We start from the raw sequence: 18,008 nt of genomic DNA on the forward strand, positions 1-18,008 counted from the left end.
CCAACAGGACGGAGGGCAGTGGGGAAACCCGCAGGGATCGGGTTCCCCCCGCTATTGCACCCACTCCCGCCCTGTGGTGGAGTCCCTTTCCTCCCGGTGTCCCCCCCGCTGTTTCCTCCTCTGTCCCCATCTGTCCCCCTTGGAGCTCGTGTGTTTTGGCCTTTGTGTCCCAGCCTTGCTGCCGCCCCGCTCCCATCTCCTTCTGCCCCATTAACCCCCGGCACGAGTCCCGGCGACAAAAGGGCTGCAACCTGATCCGGGCTTGATTGAATCCCTATTGTTCTCCCAGCTAATTCCCCCTTGTCCTCCCTTCCCCGCCACGGGTAAGGGAGGCCCGGGGTTGTGTGTGGGGGTGGCTGTCCCTTAATTGCTTAAAAACTAACTGCCCCACCACTCGACTGCCGAGAAACCCGCAGCAGGTTGGGAAGGGGTTGCTGTTCCTTGGGAAATTAATGCATTTAATTCCAAGTTTGTCCCTGGGAAAACGCTGCCCACCCTCGTCCTAGGCATGTCAGGAGGAATAGCAGGGCTTTTAAACAGGGGATTAAGGAAAGTGGTCACTTTTGACTCAGTAGGAAAAATCCCTCCGTGACGGTAATGAAAGCCTGGATGATATAAGTATCTTCTGGTTCACAATAGCAATTAATATGGTAATATTCTACTATTAAAGATGCTAACATTAAGATGGAACTTGTATGCGGTTAAAACATTTAATAGAGGAGAAAATGCATTCCTTGAGCATCAGGTAACAAAGCCAAATGGAAAAGGGGGGAATGAAAATCTCTTAAAATAACAAAGGCCTCCATACAATTTGGAAAGGCTTTTAATACTCCCTTCCTCCTCAAGAAAAATTTGAGGTGCTTTGAGAAGCGGGTCTTAGTGAGTGCAAGAGGAAGGAATTTGTGCTGGGTGGGGAGAGCTGCCCTGATGGGAGCACAGCCCTCTTTGGAGACCAAATGCCATGGGGGGCATCTGCAGAGACCCACTGGTGGCCCACAAGGAGCCTGTGTTCGGACAAGGGCACTGAAGCATCACAATATTCCAGAAACATGGGGGTTGGAAGCTGTGTCTGAAGGGCTCTTGTCAAACCTCTGCTCCAGGCAAGGCCAAGTTCAGAGTGAATCCAGGCTGACCATGACCTTGTGAAGTGTAGCTGAGCATTCCCTAAGGATGGAGGTCCCAGGACCTCTCTGAGCTCTGTATGTTAACATGCTGCACCATGTTAATCCCAGTTTGTTTTCCCAAATGTTGTGAGTCGCTTGCACCACTTAGGTCTACCCATGCACCCCCTAGCTTGCCTTGGGGTGCCTGGTCCCATGCACACACCCCAAAGCATGATTGTATCAGAGGGCACAGCAAAATCTTCGATTTCTGCTGGAGAAGGAGGAAGATAAAGACCACCTCACCTCTGCCCTGTGAATCCACTTGGTTTGATCAATTTACCAGACAGACACAGTTATGCAAAAATACTCTCAGCAGAATTTTTTAAGTATCAATCTATTTGGGAGAATATTAGAAAGTACTTACTTAAACTACAGTCCTTACTTTTATTATTGTAAAAGCCTTTTCCTTTTTTTTTTCACCTTTGTTTTCAATTAAAAACAGTTAGGATTTAGGGTTTTGCTTTTCACTAGAATAAAAGTAATTTGCAAAGGTAATAGTACTGTGGGAATGAAGGAACCTTTCAGCTGATCACTAGAAGAAGCAAATATTTACCATCTGGCTCTGGCTCTGATGATGAATTGGAGACTGATGTGGAGAGCATGGTCTTCGTCCTGGCTGCAGCTTTGCTGACTTCATCAAATCAGGCCATCTTCGGTTTACAGTTATTTTTTCTCTAAAATGTAGTTTTCCTGGGGAAAAAAAATAGTCTTCAGGAGCTTGCACTATTGCATAATTTATTTCAAAGAAACTCCGCCTGGCTGATGGCAAGGATTCGTGTAGGTCATTCATCTCCAGTCTGCCCGGTTAGCTCAGGTTCCCTGTTCCAGGTTCCCTCCTTCCTTGTCTCTTTCTACAGAAAAGTTGCACACACAAAACCACTCCCAGGGAAACCCTCTGCTAAGTTCACAGCTGAAACAAAGCTGTGCACACACAGGAAGATGTGAATTGTTGCCCTTTCACCAAAACTGGGAAGGAAAGGAAAGAAGGAAAGGAAAATGAATGAAAAACAGGTCAATGAGGGGCCAATGCCAGTAGAAGTGTTTTTGCCCCACGCTACCCCGTGTCAGAGGTTCCACCCCTGTGCCTGTGCTGCTGAGGATACTCCATAATACACACTGAATGGATCAAGTCAGATTACCAAAAGCTTTGTGTTTAACTTCAGCTCATTCTGATGAAGCTGATAAGGGACCAACCACTCAATCCAACAGCAGGTAGGTCTGTAGGGACAGTGATCCTGGACAGTGAGGAGGAGCAGTTGGCCTGTGACCTCTTAGAGTGGGAGATGTGTATTGGTAGCAGCCCCTTGACTTTCCCACAACCTTGTCTCAAAAACAAAACTCCTCATGACATGCTCAGAATTGGCTCTGTTGGAAACAATAATGCAGTGATGACATCACAGACCAGTGGATAAAAGTAGAAGAATACTAAAGACCAAGAAAAATCTGTCTACAAATGCCACTGTTTAATTCTCTTTTTCTCCTTTCCCTCACCCTCTGCTGGTATTTCGATAGTAGTTAAAGTTGAAGACATCAAGGAAAATGAGGACCCTTCAAACAGCTGCTCAGTTGGAGCCAGCATGACGGGAGCTGAGAGGCAGCCTGCCCACATGACCGTTCCCAGCTCTGCTGCTGGAGCTTTACATGGGTAAAGGTGACCTTTGGGTCATCGCCCACCCTTGTCACCTTGTCTAGTCTGTGCCCAGCATCTCCTGGTGGAGACCATCTCACCATGCACAGAGGGGCTCAGCCCTGCAGGCAAGGAGGCTTCGTCAATGTGGGGCCTCATCAGTGAGGGGCTTCATCAGCAGACACCCTGGAATCAACTGTAATGCTGATAAAAAAGTAGGAATAGCAGAAAAAAAATCTGCTGAAATTGAGCAGTGGATGACACTGTGAGAGGAAGAAAAAGCCTCAAACTTTAAAGGCAGTATTAAAACAGGGCATGCAGAAAGTGAAGTCAATTAGCCAAAAGAATCGTTTGCTGACGGAGGTCGTTGGGCCGAATTCCTAAAAGGATTCATGAATCGACTAAAAATACCCTTGGGATAGTTTGAGTACGGACTGAGTTACTGAAGGGCAATGCCCCAGATGACCCAGGAGACCCTTTCCAATCCTACAGTATAAACAATGATGCTATTAACATTTGTACTAAGTACCTGCTCGGGCTCCTTGCCTGCTACCGCAGCACTTCGGCTCCCATCCGGAGCAGGAGTGGAGGCTGCAAGATGTGCTCTGTTCCCTACCTTAGCCCAGAGAGCATCCCTTACAAACCACCCCTGTAGGCAGGGAAATATGGAAAACCCTCTTGCCAGTGGTAGGAGCAGGGAGAGGCCACAAAGATTAGTGGAAAAGCCTGATGGAAACCCTGCAGTGCTGAAAAGAACAATGGGAAGGCTGGAGAAAATAATTGGTGAGTGGAGAGACCCAGGGCACAGTGACCTTAATGGCCAAGTAATGCCAAGAAGGCACCTGGAAGGCACAGGGGAACCAGGGACAGTTTGGGCAATCTGCAGGAATATCTTATAATTGTGCAAAAAAAGCCAACTATATCTGGGGGGACCTAAAAAAGCCAGATGGATCTTGGATATCAGTTTGGGAAATGCAGCGGGTCTGTGCCTCCCACCAAGGTGTCCCAATAAGTTAATCCAGGTGACCTTTGCTGTTGGGATGTGCCATCCAGCTGTGGAGCAGTTATCACTGTACAGACCCCACACAGGCCAGGGATTGTGTATTGTACTGACTGTGGCAGGGGAAAAGCTATTTTGTCATTAACTATTTCTCTTTCCCTTAACATCCCTAATGACCAGACCTGACTGAAACACTGGACATTGTCCTGGGAGACAGCAGAGCACTGTAACACCTCACAAAGGTGTCCAGGTTTAATGTCAAGGCAAACCTGCAGCCTTAAATCTCTAACTTGTAATTTAGGTTCAGAGGATAATAATGAAAACAAGGTTAGATAAAAACATTCACTATCAAAATTTAATTATGCGTCCACAGGCTGAGGCTCATTATTCATCCTCCAACCTGGAAACAAATTAGTCTAATGAAGCCATGAGTTAAAATGGAGAAAGCATGTAAAGGCTGGAGAATATTTATGTCTCTGCTCCTGAGTCAAAAGCAGCACTGAGCTCTGCGTGCTACATTTTTCACTGGAATCAGGTGCTTCCTATATATGGTGGCATATCCAGGACCTAGATTTTGCTGTGAGCAGGAACAGTTGCTCCTGAGTTGGAATCTGAAGCCATTAGAGACTGGTGAGGTGTGGGGGTTCAGTACAGTCACAGGGGCTCATCAAAACCAGACATGATCAGAGCCCACATGTATAAAGAAACCCAAATAAAAGTGTCAGCTGCCACTGAGTCAATCCAACTCGAGGGACAGGTTTTACTCTGGCACAAGTTCCCTGATGACAGCCAGAGTAGCCCCATGGAGAGTTTGGCTCTGCTGACCTCTGCTAAATGGGAAACCAAATCTCAGGGGCTGAGAAGAAAAGAAATTGGTAACTAACTATAGTGGGATGGCGGCTCTCTGTGGGTTTATCGTGCGAGTGTTTAAGAAGACAAAGGCTATAATTAAACTGCCCGGGAATGTATAATCACAGCAAGGAAGGTCTTTTGCCCTGCTTCTTCCCTGCAGAATTTGGGGAGAAATGAAATTACATCCCAAGAAAGGGAACTGGTGCGTGTTTAACCCACACTCTCTGCTGCACCGCCCAGAACCCCTCAGGTTTGGACAGGTTGCTCTGGCCACCTATAAAAGTCACCCATAAACTGTAACTCCTGGCACAAGTGGGTTTGAAGATAGTTATGGGCTTTTCCACTGCACGCCATGGCAAGTCTGCTGATATATTGCCCAGGTCTGAGCTCTGCAGCAGAGTGCAAAAGGTTCAAGCGACCTAGTAAAGACCGTGCCAGTACCAGAGAACAAGTCCCCATAGGCCCCGGCTGAGCCATTCTTACCACTTTATTCTCTTGCTCCCATCCTAATGTGCTTAACTATAAATGACCCCTTTATTTTTTATATCTCCATTTCATTTTTCCCCTTCTTCCAAGGAAGCAGTAAAACAGGGAAGCTGAGAAGCAGAGCTCTTATTGTAAAGTGAGTGCTGACACAGAGCAATTCCGGGGACCTCGCAGCTCACGTTGAACATTTGTATCATCACAAGGAGCCTCTGGGCTTCTCCTCTGAGAACCAAGCCCTAATCCTGCTCCCAGGTTCCCAAAAGAAGCCTATTGGGATCACACAGGTAGAGGTGAGCTGCTTCTGTTCTGGGGGCCCTGACATTTGCTGGCTAAGCTTGACACTATTTTATTTCCAGTTTTACTCGGTGTTTTATTCCATGCTGTCCTGGGGTTCTACTCAAGGATGGCAGATTTGGGTGAAGACAACCCAGCTGAGCAGAGCACCCCAAACACAACCCCTCTTTTGTGCTCTTCTTCTCAAGTATGCAGAAGATTCTCAGCCACCCTGGGCAGAAGGACAACAGCTTGCTGTTTATTAGTATAATTTTTAAAGGTGCCTCATTGTATTTATTTGCTGTGTGGTTAAACATTTATTATTTATATTTAATTTTCCCAGATTCAAAGGGGCATCACTAGTGGCTGAGTGTCTGCAGATTCAGTGCAGCTCCTTCGCACGCTTATTTATGTAACCTTGGCCTCCCCCGAGGGGCTCCCGTTTCACTATGTGCCATTGGCCTCTTAATTGGCCTCACAGATCACGCCTTCTCCTTCAGCTCACCCAGGTCCCCACCACTCGTAATTTCTAAGATATTAAATGCGGTTGAAACAAAAGATTTCAGTGAATTAAAGCCTAGAAGTTCCGTATCTCTCCCAAACCTTCACTGCCAATTCCCTCTCCAGGGCGATGGCCAGACTGGGGTCATCAGCACTGGTCTGGAGGGCTCAGGAGGGACAGGCTGTGTCCTGGGCAGGAGGTGGACACCCTGGCTGGTGTGCCTGGCTGTTGCTGGGCCTGGCTTTGCACCCAGCTGTGTCTTCTTGATAAGAGTGTTTGGCACTAATTAGTCTCCAAGCAGCTGATTAACCCGCAGGGATCTATGGAAGCTGTTTTTGCTGTAAGATACTACAAGAGAGGCAGGATTCTCTCCTTGGGGCTGTTTTTCATAGCCAGTCCAGCCACCTTGGATGGACAGCGGGTGGTGGGATGGGGGAGACTCATCCTCTGCCTCTGAGACATCCCAAAGCCACCTCTCTCCACTGCCCAGCACTTTAGCTCTCACCCAGATGATGGGCTGGGTACCAAACTTATAGGGGCAGCCAGGTTGGGACACTTACCAGGACATAGACTCTGGGGTCTAAAAATGCAATTTTCAGAGCTGTGGAGACCAGGAACTCCCACTGGCATTTCCTGAGAAGTAAAACCACATTGAGGCAATGGCTTTGGATATTCCTTTTGTGATACATCCTGCTGCCAATGCACCCCAAGCACCTTAAGGTCACATCTGACCCAAAGATGCTGCATTTCACTTTGAGCCACCAGCCCTGATGCTTCATGAATAAATGAAAATGCACTTTAAGCTATTAAACTTTATTTTAGACAATACAGACCCTGTCACAAGGAGTTCCACATGTCCGCAACAAGGCAAAGACATCTGGACAACTCAACCATGTGAGGTTTTGACTGGGGTAGCTAAACCTCTGGGTGAAGGGGGTTGAGAACCCCAGCACATTTTTAGCCAGTTGCCAGCTGTTTGGGTTTAAAGAGAAACTTCACTCCCACAGGTAAAACTATTTAACATTAATGGTTTTATACCTTCTCCTTAAATATATCACAGGCTATACTTGGAGATGGAGTTTGAGAGTAAACATTGTTATGCTGGAGCTGTCATCTGTGAGTAATCACAGACCTAATTGAAGCTGGCCAGCCTATTAAATAAACATTCTGCATAAACGAGGGAGCAAAGAAATACCCTTTAGTTTGGTAATACTTGAAATGACAGAAACCAGTACCTGAGTCAGGGACCAGGGAAATGGGGTTGGAGTAGCAGGAAAGCCAGGGAGGGAGGTTTCCCCCAGGCAGCTCACAGCAGTGGTGCTGCAAAGCAGCAAGAACCAGAAAGCACCAGCAACCAGCTTTTGGAGGGAGAGCAAGGAGGGTGCTTCCCTGCTGGCCATGGCAGGGCTGGATTTTGGGACACTGCAGTTTTGAGGAGTATTGTTTTGTTGCATCCAGGGGAACATGACTTCCCACCACCTACTGCTAATAGCTGGGCTAAGGCTCACAAAACAGCCTAACAGAAACCATCCTCCCAGCATCAAATACTGCCTAATCACCCCACTGAAATGGGCAACAACACAGTCTTGCAGCGTTTCTTGCGTTCCTTGGGGAACCACCTAATCCTCCTTGTTGTCTGCCAGTTTTTCCTTGTCCTTGGGAATTTCACGTCTAGAAAAGGCTGCAGCTTTCGAGAGTGAGGCGGTCGCTGCTGGGGGCTCTCTCTGTTTGCTGCAGTGCCACGGGCAGCACACGGGTATCCAAGGCTGTGCTCTGGGGCACAGAATGCAGAACAGGCAAATTTTCACCCCAGTGAATCTCGCAGCATCCTGCCCCTCCTCGCCCTCTCACCAGATGTTGCGCGGATGTGTGCGAGCGGCGCTGCCTCTCTGGGAGGTGATGAGAAGAGGGTGATGCACCGAAGTGACATGCTCAATTTCCCTCAAAGATGGTGCAGCCACAATAACATTTCTCCTGCTGATGGCGTCCATGTGTCTCTCCCTTTTCACTGGAGCTCTGTTACACACTGGGATGTGGTAGGAGCGTGTGTGCACCTTCTGTTCCCCAAGCCATCCCTGCCTTTCTGGGGACGACGAGGTGCCTGGCCTTCTGTGGTTAGTTTAAGAAAAACACTCTCCCAGTGATCAGTGCCTGTATGAAGTAGATGTATGGTTTCAATTCTGTCCTTGAGCCATGGATCATTTAATGTTGTCAACACATATACATCCTTCTCAAACATCCCACTGAGAATTTCTAGGGACTGTAGACAGCTTAAAGCTAGCGTTACAGCAGCAGCAGCTTCATATTTGCTTTCAGATCCACGTGCATTTTTTAATACTAAAGCTTGCATAATTGCTGCTGAATTTCTAAGCAACTTCTTCAAAGAGGCAGAAGCACATTAGCAGTAGGAGAACTGGTGGTGGAGCAGGAACAAGGCCTGTTGTTGGCTTATGGTTTCCCAACAGCTTCTCAGAGGTGATGTTTGAGGAGCCCTGAAGAAGGGCTGGATTGGGACCTCCCAGCTCGGCGTGTGTTTGAACGTGTTTTCTTCCTGACCATGGGGGCAGTTTGCATGTGCTGCATTGCAGGGTTGATTGAGGCAGGGCTGTAAAAGGAGAGACAAGGTGGTTCCTCACCATAAGAGAAGGATCTCCTGGTCTTTCCCAGCTAGTGGAAGTGGAGTTGCAGCTGGGTGAGGGCTAGTACCTTGTGATTTTGAGTGTGGCAGTCTCTCTGTAATGTCCCTCTGAGGTGTGTTGCTGTTGCATGGGAAGGGGATCAAGCTCTGGTTGGGATGCCCATCACCCCAGGGTTTATTTTCCCCTGGGTAAAGGGCAGTGATAACCCCAGGGAGCAGCTCACGCTCCTCTTTTTTAGCTGCCAGCTGCTCTCCCGAGTGCTGGGGGAACAGACTGATGTGAGGTGGTCTGCTGGCTGGAGTGTGAGGATAGGAGGCTGTGGGTTTGCTGCACCAGGGTTCTCCTGAGAGCTATGGATGAAGCTGGGTATCCAGAGGCTTCTTTGCCTTTGGAAATGTAAAAGGGTTGTGGGTGATGATGGCTCCCTGGACACCCACCACTGGGGCTCAGGGATGCAGGGCTCTGCTGCAGGCATGGGAGCCAGCTCCCTCCTTCCCCTGAGAAGGGCATTGCTGGGGGTGACACCAACCTTCCACCCCCCAGCTGCCACAGGGCCCTGTGCAGTGCCACATCTAAGGCACCTGGTCAGCCAAACTCCATTTACTGCATCTTTATTTATTATATTGGAGCCCAGGGTAATTACTTTACAACTCTGAACATTAAATATCATTTGTCTTATTCCAGTAGGTCCAAATCTTTATGAATTTTATCTGACACTTGTTCCCTTCAATTATCTGCCATCAGAAAAAGTTTACCGTTGCTGCAAAAATATCAATTTGCCAGAGGTTGCAATACATTTACTCTCCACCTCTGTAATTTACAAACTTACATTCTATGATTAGAAAGAAAAATGGCTAATAGGAGAAATATTCATGCAAAATCGATACTGAATAAGATGCTGCCACCTTTTGGCTTAACCTAATTCTACATCAGGGGCCAAATTCATCACTGGTGTAACTGCTTTGCTGGGAGAGCAGCTAGAGCTGCTCCGGGGCTGGCTGAGAAGGATGGAGCGGGATGGGGGATGACATGGGGGGCTCAGCCCTTAACTCTGAATGGGGTATGGGAAGCTGAGCTTGTGAGGTTTTCCTGGTAAGAGGAAATTTTCCATAGCTGTGCATCTGCAACAGGAGTTTCCTTCTTGCACATCCAGAGTCAAAGTGAAGATTCCCAGCAGGTTTTTTCTCTCTTTCCAGCCATCCAGGAGGCTGTTCCTGGAGCTGTGTCCTGGGTGCGAGGACCAGCACAGGGCTGAGGGCTTTTCTCTATATTGATGTGCTGGGAAAAGAGTCTGGGATCTGAGGAGGCTCAGTACATGGCTGAAAGTGTCTAACCAAGCTCTGAGCTGGTCAGACAGTTCATCTAAGCTTGTAGGCAACCTCCACCCTGCCTGCCTGCAGCACGGTGAGACACTGTGCAACACAGCAGGACTCGCAGCACTGTCAGTCTTGGTAGCTGCTGAATGTACTTGTTCTTCAATTACATATCACTGTGATGGGCCGTGGAGCCCAAATACTGCTGTGCTTTCAAAAGAAAACAAAACAGCGTTTAATTTTCATAGCAAAGGTATTCCAAAGTGCTCAGTGCTACAGCAGAGCTATTGCAGCACTGCTCTGTCTCCTTGCCCAATGACACAGGGGTTTTTCAGCTGAATACCAGCAAGCATGTGATTAAAAGCTCTCAGGATTCTGCCGTTGTGGGATTTCCAGCAGAACTTGCTGCTATTTCTCTCATATCTTGCCCCTTTGTTTCCCTGAGTTCAGGGCAGAGTCTGAATTTGGTAATTCCAACCTGGGTTTGCTTTGCTGTCTTCCCAAGGAACTTGTTTGAATAAATTGAATTGGCAAATGTATTGTTCAGCTGCAAAGCGTTGTGTCAGGAATAATGTAGGTATTTCCAGGCTCTCTATTACTGTGCTGAGCACTGCCAGGGACAGAGAACTCATGCAGGAGAGCTCCCTTTGAGCTGCTCCCTCTGCTTCCTCTCCAGAAAGAAGCGCGCATTTTTTTGGCTGGCTGCTCCATGCTCTAAGGGAAGAGCAGAAGGGGCTATTGGAACCTCCTCAGCATGTCCAGAAACCCTCCTCCACTGGGGAATTTTCATTTAATAGGTTCCTATGGGCTGTACTTGTGTTTCCTTCACTGGAGCAGATTTGGGTGCAGCAGTCACCTCACTTTTCATGGAGCACCTGAGCAGTCAGTCCTATGGACATCAGCATTAGGTCTGTGTCAGTAGAGCTCAGGGCAGTGTGGTGGGGTCAGGCAGGTCCTGGAGCTGTACAGAGCAGAACAGGGCTTTAAGCTGCAGAGCTTTGCTGAAGGACCCCGAGGACTGGGTTAGGCTGTGAAAACTCAGCAATCAGGAGCTCAAGAGCCTAATGAAGGCACTAACCAGGTGCTGAGCGAGTTCTTTGGGTTTGGGGCTGTCACTCACAGCATCTCTTTTCTGCACTGGCGCCCGTAAGATGGAGCTGATTTGAAAATGCAAGGCATGAAGTGTAAAGTTCCTCAGGGATATAGGCTCACCTGTCCTCCCTAGCACATCATGACAGCGTTAAATGTCTGATATTTCAAGACAAAGATACTGGTGTACAGCTTTCCCTTTTTCATTGACTTAGGGACATGGCTTAGGGGTGGACTTAACAGTGCTGAGTTAATGGTTGGACCTGATGAGCTTGAAGGTCTTTTCCAATCTAAACAATTCTATGATTCTATGACCAAGCTCTGTGTGAGAAACAAGCTCTCCTGCATGCAAGTCCCTGGAGGGTGGGAGCACAGCCAGAGCACACCAACAGGTCAGCACACACCAGCCAGGCACAACCATCATTGTGACACTGACAACTCTTCCAGTGCCAACAAATGACTGTGCCAGCAGGGACAGGAGCCTGGGACCCCCCTGAGGAGAGCTGTAGCCAGTGGCAGACAGCACCACAGCTCTGCAAACCTTGTGCCCTCACTGTGAGGTGGCCTCATTTCCTCAGGAGATGCAGAGGGCTCTCAAAGGCGAGTGGCCTCACTGTGAGGATGCTCCATGAGACAGGGCACCACCTCCTCCTCCCTCAGCTGGGTCTTACAGAAGGGAGGGCTGCCCAGTTATTTAAAACCCTCCAAAAGCTCAGCGGGTGGATTTCAGCAATGGGGCTGCCAGGTGAGCAGGGTCCTGCAGAGGCTGCGTGGCCGCAGAGGTGACCCCGCCGTGTGGGTTAGCAGGGACATGGTGCCACCTCGTGGCACTCCGATCCTTGTCCTTGTGGGACGGACATCTTTCCAACGGGAGCAGCACCTTGCGGGTGCTCCATCACCTCCCAGGGCTGCTGGTGCCTCCAAGGACGTGGGTCCACCATGGGCTGGTAAAGGCCACTGGTAAATGGGTGTTTGGGACCGATGGGTGGGGGACCACTCTCTGGAAAACAAGGGGAATGGCTAAATCTGTCATCCTATCCCAGTAGCAGCTGCAAAGCAGGGTATGACCCAAATTCATGGTCAGAGTCATGGTTTTTGGAGATGATTTCTTTAGGACTGTCTTTAGACTTAGGGAGGTCTTTTCCCCTTCTCAGCTGTTCCCCCCCTGGATATACCCTTTTCCTTCTGGCTCCCAAGCTCTGCCAGGACTCCTCTGCCCACCCTCCCCTGCTAACTCACAGGAGGCCCACTCATATGCACCAGAAATGGGTTTGGTCCCCTCCTGTGCTGATAGCATAAACCAAACCCCACTTACGAGGGTTCAGGCTTATTTCTTAGTGCTACAAAATGGGAAGAAGGACGGCTACACTTATCTACATAAAAATAGGAGAAATAAGGTTTGGCACTTTTACTAAATCATCATCTGTTGAAGTACTTAAGGATAGCATCTCAGTTTTCAGTGGAACGCTTTAACTCAAAAGCAGGAGGAATTTATTCAAGCAATAAGGAGGATTTGGGGTCTAACTTCCCTTGCTAATTGATGTCATCATGGTAGTGCCTAGGAAATGTGGGGCTTGGTAGTGATGGACTGGGTCCTGTCATGCTGTTTGCAGTATGGACTTAACAAAAAGACAATAGTTATCCCAGGAAGTCTGCCATGGAGACCTCTAATCTGTTTTCTGCTAGGTAAGACATTAGTGTTTGATCTGTGACTAGAAATCACCTGATAAGGGATTTATTTTTCCACTACAATTAGAAATGCTGTTGCAGTGTTTTCCACCCTTTGAGATAGCCTTTTCAGAGGTACATGCCCTCTGTACCTGTCCCACTGCCAGCTCAGCTGCTGTCTGTGCTCTTTCCTTTTGGGTTGGGACATTCCCTAACAGCAAAGCAAATGGCTTAATTTTGCTGATGTTTTGTTCCTCCTATACAGACCCTTCCCGGATGCTCGAAAAAGAGGTGTGGGACATAGTAGCTATCAGAGACAGTGGGAGGTATGGTGAGTTTTAGCTCTAAAACACCAAATCTAAGACTTTCCCTGGAGGGCCAAGAGTTGGGATTAGGAGCATTTAGTCTCGAATTGAAGTTCAGTCTACAAAGCAGAATTTTTTTTTTTTAATAACCCAAGGAGATAATTTAACATTCTTTACAGGTATATTTCACCAAAAAGTAGCCATCAGAGAAGGCCCTTTCCAGTTTATTTCATCATTTAGGAAGAGGGTCTTAAACAAGGGTCTGTTCTATCGAAGAAGTGAGCTCATGCTGGTGTAATGGTATCTGTGTAAATCCAGCAACATAACAGTGGCTGCAGCGATGAGCCCTTAGGCACTTAGCAAGGATTTGCCAAGGAGCCTAAGGGCTGATACACACTTGAAACTCAATGGGATTTAGGTGCCTAAATGCATTAGGCTGCTTAGAAAATCCCAGTCTTTGAAGTTAAAGTAGGCACTAACAAAAAATGGCTAAAAAAAACTTAAAATAATAAATTTCAGATTAATGCCACCATGAAGGCAGTTGATTTACACCCAAAACAAGGCAGCAGGAGGTGGCCACTGAAGGCAACAGAGAGATTCCACCAGCACGAAGGTTCAGAAGAGCTCCATCTCTGGTGTTTGCCATTCCATCAGGAATTGCAATAGGGCCCCTCTGAATCATTTCCATCTCTGATGGTGTCTGCTTGAGTGGGAATTTGGCTGGTGGAAATCCACCTCGTGAGAGTGTATGTGGAAAACACTAGAAATGTCTTTTTTTTGGTTGAGGAGAATCTTAGGGCATTAAAAGTTGGAGAACTCATCTTCATTATTTCTCTTTAAAGTTAGTTATGAATTGAGAATGGCTCTGCTCATATTTCTCTTTTATTTGCTATCTCCCCAGGCTAAAGTGTTGTCTATTTATCTTACAGATTAGGTTACTTTTTATGGGGTTCCTGCTATTATATTTCACCTCTAACTTTGTTAGTTTGTGTTTGCTATTAAATTATGTTGAATAAAATGGGCGGCTGAAGGACATTTTTCAGCTCCATCCTGAAATGAGGTTCTTAATCCTGTTTCTGGGTCTGCCCCTGTAGCCCAGCCCATGGAGACAGAATTGGGTACGTAAGAAGGGCAGCAGAGGAGTGTTTGTATCAGCTACAGGGTTTGAAGGGTGAAGCTGCAGGAGAATCGTGCCTGTAAAGTCAGTCAGTTCATGTACAGTGATTTTGGAGGCATCTCTTTAGAAACGGGTTCTAATAATATTGACATCATCACAAGATAAGATCCAGGACTAGTTAAATCACAGCCTCGCAACTCAGCGTTCCTTTGAGGATTAGAAGAAGTCACCGAGCTGTCACTCTAAAGCTGATCATGGACTCGTTTAACTATGTCATCCCATAAGACAGCCCTTTCAATTATGTCAACCTGTCTGCTCTCCCAAGACTCTAATTTTAGAGCAGCAGTAGCTAATATTCTTGGAAAACTGATCCGCCTCCACAGATCTCTCCTCTCTGCCTGCTGCTGTTAACGGAGTATCCTGTGGGGAGATCGGACTGCTTTACTTCCCCTCCTGTAATAAACCTAATAAAAATAGGTACCATTAGGTTCCTTTGTGTGTGGTCTCTTTAAGACACTTATTTGAGCTATGTAATGGAGATGTCATGTCTCCTCCACAGAGAGATCTGGCAGCACCACAGGGTCATTGCAATAAAAATAAAATTCAGTTTTAAGAGCCAGGTACAAAATTATGAGCTGAAAAGCAGGACACTGGGATTGGAGTTCAGAGACCTAGAAAAGGCAAATATGAGCTGGAGTCACCCAAATGTTAATGCCACAGAGGTGGCTCTGCAGCTGGAGCAACAAGCACCGTGCTGGTGCAGGAGGACCACAGGCAATGAGGCAGCCCTGGGGACAACCAGGGCCAGGGGAGTTGTCTGTGTCCTCTGGATGGTGTTGGGAGGAGCTGGGGGCACACAAGGTGGAGAGGAGGTGGATGGACCTGGTTGTCTTGGCCATGGGCATGTCTGTGCCATGCTGCCTGTTATAACCCAGGGAGGTGGGAAGGGAACAGACCCTGCATCGAGAGATAGGATGGAACCACATCCTCAGCTCCCCATCCATGTCATGTCTGTGGCTGGCAGTGATGTTGGACAATTGTTCTCCTGCCATCCCATCAATGTCCCTCTGGCTTCACAGGCTGGCAGCACAGGAGAAAACAAAGTTGCCCTTGGGCTGTCCCATTTGGGTTTTCCACTGTGCCAGCCACGGTGTTGAAAAGTAGCACAGACTTTCTTCAGCCATGCAATTAGAGCTGCCACTACAGAGGGAGCAGGGAAGGCTTTTGAAGACCTTCTCTCTCTCTTCTGAGCAGCGTGACAGTGCCTTCAGCTGTGTCAAGTCTCCCTTGGCCATTGTTCCTTTGTGCTTGGCCTCTTCCAGGCTGGACTGGAGGTACTGGAGATTGGAGATGTGCAGGTCTGAGGCTGCCAGAAGATTTTCTGTTTTCTTCAGAGCAATTCTAGGTTTCTCCAAAATGACTCGTGGGGGCCCTGGTTGAAGGAGCAAACATCCATGAACCTGAGGAAGGCTGTGATCCTCTTCAGAGGTGTTTTATTCCCCCTTTGGGATGCAGTGTGGGTCCACCATGCTGGCATGGTGGGGTGGACAGTGGTGTTTAATAGCCCACCAAGAGGCAATCTCATGGACTGGAGGGAGAGGTAGGGAAGGACAAAGAGCAGAAGCATGGGACAAGGGAAAAAGCAATAGCCCTCCTCCCCTAAAAAACTAGAAAGGAAGTAGAAGGGATGGATGGGGAATGAGGAGGCAGAGAGTCCATGCAGAGGCAAGGGAGGGACGTATCCCCATCCATCCCACCCAGTGTCACCACTGTGGTGCTGAAGGGACCAGGCCTTCCCTGTGCAGATCAGGTTACATAAAACTAACACTCTGCAGGCTGCCAGGGAACGGTACCTCCCCCAGACTCCAGCAAGTTAGTTACACATAGCCTTCCTTTCATAAATCCATGTTGGCTGCCCCTAATCAAATTCTGCTTCTCAAGCAATTTCCCTTGCTAATTCCTCCCGAATCAGCCCTAACCCACCTATCCTCCTTGTTGCTAAGCTAGCCAGCCTCTAATCACATGCTGCACTGTGTGATCCTTTCCCAAGTAACACAGGGTTCGGCACTTTCCTCTGGTTCTCAGCAGCCTAACCTGTCAGGAGCAACCTTCTAAAAATATCACTAAAGACCTCGGCTAATTTCTAATCCTCATTTCTATTAAGACGGCTGCCTGTACTATGTGGGTTTCCAGACTTGGGATTTACAGACTTCCTTAAGAGCATCTGGTCTGCGCAGAGCCATTTCTGTTGTTATCCATATGCAAACTCCTCCCTTCCCCACCATAAAACATGATCCCTTTGGCAGTGGCTCTCCAGTCTGCAGGGCAGCATCAGCCAGCCAGCAAAGACACCAACCTCTTCCTCTCTGCTCAGCTCACCCTGACGCTTTTTGGCAAGCCTTCACTGGGGTTCCACTCCTGTCAGGCACTGGGTAGGCGCTTTGTATGAAAAGAATCAGCCTACAAGCTCAGCAGGACATGTGATTTTCTTTGCAATTCCCAAGTTTTTGAGTGCTGTGTAAATCGTGTAACGGAGCTGATGTATAGATGTATAATGGAGCAGAGCTCTTGAAGTACCTTGGGTTACTGGACTTTCTGTTACTGTTTGTATTTGGATATTTTTTACTGTTTCCTCCTTTTTAATATGCCCCTGTCTGCAGCTGCCAGAACCAGCCAAGTCAAAAGAACAAGCAAAGTGGGGGGAGAGTGCCATGCTCTGGCTGTGCCCCTCCACCCTGGCACACACCAGCTAGCTGGTTCAGCTCAGGCAAGGGAAATCCTTCAGTCACATGCCACTGGCCAAAGACCTGTGGCAGAACACAGTGCACTGTCAGCGCAGTTGTTCTGTGGAATAAGGGCTTTGAATGAGGAGATTTGGTAATTTTATGGGTTCAGGAGGAAAAATTAAATTAAGTGGGAAGGCCCGGGAAGAGCGTCTGGCTGATGACATGGCATAATTTTAATCTAGCAGGACTGTGCTCTTGGGAAGAGCACCAAGTGGGTGTGCTGTAAACTGGCACCCACAGCAGGAGTCACAGGGATATCACGTGGCTGGGTGACGTGGAAGATGGAGGAGTGACACATGCCATTCCCAGAGTTCAACAGCACAAACTGACCTTCACAATCAGTCAGCATATGCCTTCCTAAAGCTCCCCTTTGACCTCATGGCTCCACTCAGCATCTGAGTCATGTACTACAGCAGAGTCAGGTGTTTTCTGGGGAGAGCAGGGGCTGAACAACATTTCTCAGTCCTGTAACAAATGTCATCAAACCAACAGTCCTCACCTCCCCTGTGCAAAGCCAGTCTGTTACACACCTTCAAAGATCAACATTTCTGAAACACACCTTGATCCCAAGGTGCCTTGTCAAAGTGAGATAAGCATTTAAAGACAGAGACCAACTGGAAAAGTTTTTATTCGGTTGACTTGTGCAAATCCACAGCTGCAGCTGATGCTTGTCCACCCTGACCAGTCAGCACACACTGAAGTCCTGCAATGGGGCCCTGAGCATCAGCCTGTTGTGACTGAATTCATGCTCTCATCAAGCTCTCTGGATTTATTTTGAAGTTTGGAAGTAACATAAGATAAGCATCACAATCCAGAGGGATGGTGCAGCAGCTGAAGTCTTGATGAAAAAACAAAATAAAAATGGAAAAGGCAAAGGGCTGATGCACTCCAGTGTGCTCTGGAGCACACCAGCCCAACATTTTCTGTGTCATTCTCCCTTATTTGAGACGTGTCCCACAGGCAGGACAGCCCTGCACTCTCATCCCTTTGAGCGCCTGTACAACAGGGAATTTGCAGGAATGGGAATGCTTGCGTCTCCCTGGGGAAGCTGGAGAGCCCTTGTCTTCATCACCACACCATCTCACCACCACCCTCGAACTCATCTCCACGCCCTTCCCCAGGCCCTGTTGCCCCAGCTCCTTTCCCATCCCAATGCCCATCCCCATCTTCATCCTCACACCCATCTCC

The sequence above is a fragment of the Neopelma chrysocephalum genome, unplaced genomic scaffold (assembly GCF_003984885.1).
Source record: "Neopelma chrysocephalum unplaced genomic scaffold, ASM398488v2 Primary Assembly neopelma1_65, whole genome shotgun sequence".
NCBI lineage: Eukaryota > Metazoa > Chordata > Aves > Passeriformes > Pipridae > Neopelma > Neopelma chrysocephalum.